A 6,657-nucleotide genomic window follows, 5' to 3' on the forward strand; every position below is an offset into this window, starting at 1 on the left:
GCTTAATAGCAGAAAACTGGGTGAGAAAAATGGTAAGAGAAAGTGGCCTGCCAGCTACCAGCATTTTCAGAAATGAGAGTGAGATGGGCCCAGTTTGCAGAGCAGGGCAGCAGTCATCCCTGAAACCCTCTGAAAAAAGGAGTGCTTAGAACAAGTGTTCCTGACCTGGCCAGTGTTGCTGCAATTAGGGTGGAGAAGCCTGAAGCCATAGTTCGTAAGGTCAAGAGCAACATGATCAATGAGCCACCTAAATGTGTATGGGCTGAGCCACAATAGGGATGGGAACCCTTGTTTTTGGTGCTTTATGGTATATAGGGTGCTTTCTTTTCCATGTTCTCTCATTTTCTAGAAAGCAGCTCAACAAAAGGGAGTCCCCACAAAATTCCATAGGGGTTTAAGGAAATCCAGGTCCTGAGAGCAAAGAGACCAAAGATTTGGCCTGTAATCACTGTGTGAAGACTCTGTCTTCACAGTTGATGGCCCTCCCAGAGGAGGCACAGCTAAAGAGAATTAAGCCCCAACACAAGAAGAAACTGAGCAACTTGGAAACACCAAAGGGACTGTGTTGCACTGTGTTGTGACCTGAAGGGGAGAGCCCTGCCTGAGCAAGCAGTGGACATAGGCTCTCCGTCCAGTTCTGCTGCCAACACTGCAGCGAGGTATTTCTCAATTACTTCAACAGGAAGAATTGTATTATCAAATGTTAAAATGTTCATAATTCAATAGCCATGACTAAATAAAACATTTGTTCAAACAGAAATGATCAACTTTATCTTAAGTTGGAAGTCTTCTAGAAATTAGAAAATAAAAGCAAATCCTTACTTGAAGCAAGTGTGGAAGTTGAAGGACTCAAGGATGAAACTAAAATACAGACAGAAGAAAGTGGGAGTTGAACTACAGGCCGGGGAAGACTAAAGGGGAAGTATCCTGAGCAGGCCAAGGCCATGAAAAAGGGGATGGGACTGAGAAAGGACACTGGCTTGAGCAGGAAGGTCAGTAGTTAAATACCAATGGAGCCCCTTCCACAGGCTTAACTCCTGCCTGGTATCAACCACTGGAAGCCCAAGGCATCAGAAAACCTTGTAGCAAAGAGATGAGAAGGTGTTCAGAGAGCTCTTAGCTTTCCCAAGGAAAGCCAACAAGTTACTGCTGAAGTTAAAAGCCAGCCTAGGTGCCTGTCGACCTCAACTTGGGCCTTGCAAGTGCTCATTCAGTTTTGCTATTCCTATTACCTTTTAACCCTGTACTCACCTAGGATTTCATGGCCTTGAATCCTTTCATCCATCCAGGCATTTTCTCAGCACCTCTAGGATATTTTATTATCATTACAAATACCTTTCTGAAGTGCAATTTCTAATTTGCTCAAAAGCCTCTTTCTTCCTCCATCACTTCCAAGAAATAGAATTGGCTCTTGCACACCTTGTTTCCTCCCCAATGAATAGGATGTTGATACCTGTGCTGTGCCAGAAAGTAGAAGAACTTTAACAGTGAAGCCCAAACTAGATTTTCTCTGCAGAGCTGCTCCAGTTGTACACAGTGTGATATACACTGGTGGCTTTTTCCACATGACACTGGATAAGCTACCTGCATGGCCATCTCTCCCTTGTCACTGGCAGTCTAACGACAAGCATCTAACGCTTTGAAAAACTGGAGACCAGGTGGTTTGGGAGTGGGCTTCAGACCTGTGTTCCTTCAGGAAAGGGCATGTGAGAAGAGTCTGGCCTTCCTGTCTGCCCCAGGCTAACGGAATCAGCTGTCTCACATACTGTCCCCTTCCCACAGGGCCTTACTACCTACAGGAAGAAGTCACACCTCCTTGGCATGGCTCTTCCATCATCAGGCCTAGGTCTTTCTCTCCTGCCTCTTTTTGTTGTATCCCCCATTGCTTCTGGCATTTAAGTTCCCTAAATGTACCCAGCCCTGGGTCTTGGCCCATGCTTCTATTTGTGAACATAAATGCCCTCGCTGATGCCCCATCTTGCTTTCCTAGAAGCCTTCTTTTAACATTTTAAGACTTGATCCAAGAATTTATTTCCTCTGTTCTTCCCTCCCACCCTGTAGGTAGAATTTGCCATTCCTCCCTTTGTGCTCTCTTAAAGCCTGTAGGGCCTTTTTCATCACTATTAACACCTCACATTTATTTCCTGCCTACTATGTGCCAGGGACTGTACTAAGTGCTATAGGCATACTAATTCTACCTGTTGCCAAAAACAGCCCTAGAAAGTAGGTGTGGGTATTACCCCTGTTTTCCAGATGAAGAAACTGAGGCAATTGTACAGCTGATAGATTGCAGAGCTGAGAACCGAATAGGCTGGTTGGCTGCAGTAGTTTTTCTTGAGCACACGGCCGCCTGCCCCTTTGCCCTTCTTAGAACACCTTGCCCTATCTCTTTGCATGTCTTCCTTTCCTGCACTCCTCTTTGAGAGCAGAGACCATCCTGTTCATACCCCCAGCAGTTAGTCCAGCATCTGTCACATAGAAGGTGCTTGATAAAGAGGAGGCCCACTAGTCTGTGTAGTCTGTGGCTCACCCTCGTATGGATGGGATTTGACTGTGTCCCAACCTGTGGTGAATGTGAAGGTTTTGGGTTTGTTTTATGGAGAACTTCCTCTGGCATTTCACTTCATTGTTAGGACTCCTCTCTCATCTTCATTTGCTTCGTCTCCTTGCATCTCACCCAGAGCTGAGCCTTCTTTTTTTTTTTACACTGAGCTTAATCTTATACCTGCTCACTCCTCCTTATTGGGAATCATTTGTTGATGCCACACAAGCTGATCAGTGCCAGAAATCTCTCAGAGGCCAGCCATTACCTCCTAAGCATGGAATTCAAAGACCCTCCACAGGGGCTCAGCACCTGTAGCTCAGCAGTTAGGGCACCAGCCACATACACTGGGGCTGGAGGGTTTAAGCCTGCCTGGGCCCACCAAACAATAATGACAACTACAACAAAAAAATAGCTGGGCATTGTGTGAGGCACCTGTAGTTCCAGCTACTCGGGAGGCTGAGGCAAGAGAATCACTTAAGCCCAAGAGTTTGAGGTTGCTGTGAGCTGTGATGCTACTGCACTCTGTCGAGAGCAACATAGTAAGACTCTGTCTCAAAAAAAAAAAAAAAAGATCCTCGACAGGAGAATGTCCCTGCTCACCTGTTGACTTCATTTCTCCTCAGCCCTGCCTTGCCCTGCCCCTTCCATGGGCTCCCCCAGCCTGCAGCTGTGACCCCTTTGCTCTCCCTTCCCCCACCTTGAAGTGCCACCAATTGTCCTAGTCACCCAGGGTCAAACCTTGATCTTCATCCTTTGGTTGTTCACATCCAATCTCCTACCAAAACTTGATTCTTTACAATATCTTCAATGTTATCCTTTGTTGTCATCACTGTCCCTACCCTTGTAGCATCAAGAACTATTGCTTGGACTCTGTGCCTGTAGCTCAGCGGCTAGGGTGTCAGCCACATGCACTGGGGCTGGCAGGTTCAAACCCGGCCAGGGCCTGCTAAACAACGATGACAACAACAACAACAAATAGTCGGGCCTTGTGGCAGGCGCCTATAGTCCCAGCTACTTGGGAGGCCGAGGCAAGAGAATCATTTAAGCCCAAGAGTTTGAGGTTGCTGTGAGCTGTGACGCCACGGCCCTCTACCGAGGGCGGCATAGTGAGACTCTTAACAACAAAAAGAACTATTGCTTGGTGAACACTTATTGGTAGGCAATGAGCTTAGTGATGGAAAGACAATGACAAATAAAACAAATACAGTCTGTTCTCAAAGGGCCTAAAATTTACTGGTGGGACAGCAGAGAAGGGAACAACTAAATACACATTCAAATGCAGTGAAGCGATGCACAGGATGCAGTGAGGGGCCTGTTTAGAGAAGGTGTTCAGGGAAAGGGAACCCTCACCTCTGAGGTGACATTCAGGTTGAGACCTTTAGGGTCAGTAGAACCAGGCTGATGAGGGAGGGGACATGGGATATAATGGAGGGAAGTATTTATTTAACATGCTCCACTGGCCCTAATCTGCTTTTTCAGCCTTTGTCTGGAGTGTTTCCTGTCCCCATCTCTTATTTAATGAAACCCTTCAAGCTTCGGCTCAAATGTCATCTTCCACAATAATGTCACTGATCACTGCAGAGCAGCTTCCTCCTTGCCTTCCTTTGCACCACTCAAGCAGTTTATACTGAACTTACTCTGTTTTTCCTTGCATGGCAGCTATTTGTCCATAATATGCTTCTTCAACTAGACAAAAAGCTTCTAAAAGGTTGGGATTGCATCTGGTGTATCTTTCTATCCCTCACAGCAGCTAATACATGCCTTTCACATGACAGATGGCCACTTAATAAGTGATTGTTGAATGAACTTCCCCTTTCTGGGCCTCACTGTCTTACTCTAAAATGTGAGGAAGGCAGACAGATGACCCCTTCCCGCCCCACAAGGATCCCTTCCCTACAGGAGGGACACCTGTTAGAAGAGGTGGAGGATGGTGGAGACGGGCAGCATTTGCTTGATTTGAGAGCTTTTCCACAGTTCTCTATTAAATGGCAATGAAAATACATGATTGAAGACAATGGTCATGTTATGTTTGCATACATATAGCCACCTCCAATAATCAAGAAGCCATCAACTTTTTTTTTTTTTTTTTTTTAGTTAAATAATGATTTTATTGCTTGGGTTTGTAGACAAATTTATGCAACCAGGGCAGAGGCTGTGGGTGACTCATACTTCCAATTGGGAGGAAGAACTTGTTTGGTCTTGTAATATGGAGCCAATCGATGAATTCAGCTATCAGACTCAGATGGAATTTAGCATCCTTATCCTTCCTATTCCTTTCCAGATGCTTTTGGACAGCAACTGCCTTCTTCTTTTTATTTTTTTTGAGACAGAGTCTCACTATGTCACCCTCAGTAGGGTGCTGTGGCATCACAGCTCATAGCAACCTCAAACTCTTGGGTTTAAGTGATTCTCTTGCCTCAGCCTCCTGAGTAGCTAGGACTACAGGCGCCCGCCACAACGCCCGGCTGTTTTTTGGTTGCAGTTGTCATTGTTGTTTAGCAGGCCTGGGCCAGCTCGAACCCACCAGCTTTGGTGTATGTGGCTGGCACCCTACTCACTGAGCTACAGGCGCTGAGCCGCAATTACCTTCTTAATTAAATGGTAGAGATCCTCATGAAGATCAGGAACAAATGTTTTTTGTTTTTGTTTTTTTTTTTGTAGAGACAGAGTCTCACTTTATGGCCCTCGGTAGAGTGCTGTGGCCTCACACAGCTCACTGCAACCTCCAACTCCTGGGCTTAAGCGATTCTCTTGCCTCAGCCTCCCGAGTAGCTGGGACTACAGGCGCCCGCCACAACGCCCAGCTATTCTTTTGGTTGCAGTTTGGCCGGGGCCGGGTTTGAACCCGCCACCCTTGGCATATGGGGCCGGCGCCCCACCGACTGAGCCACAGGCACCGCCCAGGAACAAATGTTCTAGACTTAAAGATTCTCAAGATTTTATTGCCTGTCACAAAATGTACTTGTGGGGTGACACCTGTGGCTCAAAGGAGTAAGGCGAAGGAGTAAGGCGCTGGCCCCATATGCTGGAGATGGCGGGTTCAAACCCAGCCCCAGCCAAAAGCTGCAAAAACAAACAACCACCACAACAACAAAAAATGTACTTGTGCAATGTCATGTGAGGCCCTCAGGATCACACTGATCTGTGAGGGAGTCAAGCTTTTCTTGGCCAGTTTGTAAATCTGCTCCTTCATATCATCAGATGTCAACTTCATCCAAGGGTGGCTAGGGATGCTGGAGTTAGGGCAAAGCTTACTGGCACAGGCCTTTTCTGGAAGCATGCATGTGATGGTGGTGGTCAGGCAGCAAAAAGCAAAAGCCATCAACTATTCATTCATGCACTCGTTCATCTATCAGCCAATGAAATGGTTGTGGTTTATATCCTCAACGTGCTTATAGTCTGATAAGGGAAGAGGTTATGCTTTGTATTAGTGTAATTATAATACTAAAGATAGAAGGTAGGTGCTATGAAAGTTGGGGGAAACTATTGTGATTACAAAGGAGGGCATCAGGAAATGCTTTGTGAAGGTTGAACTGGGCTTTAAAGGTGTATATAGGACTTAGACATAAGAAATGAGGGGAAGGGTATTCCAGGCAAAAGGAACAGCATGACAAAGGCACGTGGCTCTTTGTGTGAAGGACAGTGAATGGTTTGGTGTATTTGCAGCATAGAGTACTTAAAGGGGAACAGCAAGGGGAATGTTAAAAAGGCTTTTTGGGATAGCTGGCCATGGTGCTACCTGCCTATGATCCCAGCTATTTGGGAAGCTGAGGCAGAGATCATTCAAGCCCAGGAGTTCGAGGCTGTAGTGAGCTATGATGCCACTGCACTCTCCATCCCAGGAGAAAGAGCAACACCCTGTCCACTGCTCCCCCCACCACCACAAAGGCAGTTTGGAACCAGATTATGGAGGATCTCAAATATCTGCTGGGGAGTTTGGACTTTACAGCCAAGGGAACTTGAGCTGGGGAGTTACAGGGTCAGAAATGGACCTCAGGAATCTTAACATTAACCTGGACAACAGTGGGTAAATTAGATTGAAGAAGGCGGAGTGTAAAGGAAGGAACACTAGTTTGAAGACCATTATAATTTTCCTATTTCACACTTTTATA

At 46.2% G+C, this 6,657-nt stretch overlaps 1 pseudogene; it reads right to left on the minus strand.

The window, feature by feature from the left end:
• Positions 1-4,677: 4,677 nt before the first annotated feature.
• On the minus strand, positions 4,678-5,829 carry LOC128577660 (40S ribosomal protein S13-like; annotated as a pseudogene).
• Positions 5,830-6,657: the final 828 nt, after the last annotated feature.

This window comes from Nycticebus coucang, chromosome X (assembly GCF_027406575.1).
Source record: "Nycticebus coucang isolate mNycCou1 chromosome X, mNycCou1.pri, whole genome shotgun sequence".
Taxonomy (NCBI): Eukaryota; Metazoa; Chordata; class Mammalia; order Primates; family Lorisidae; genus Nycticebus; species Nycticebus coucang.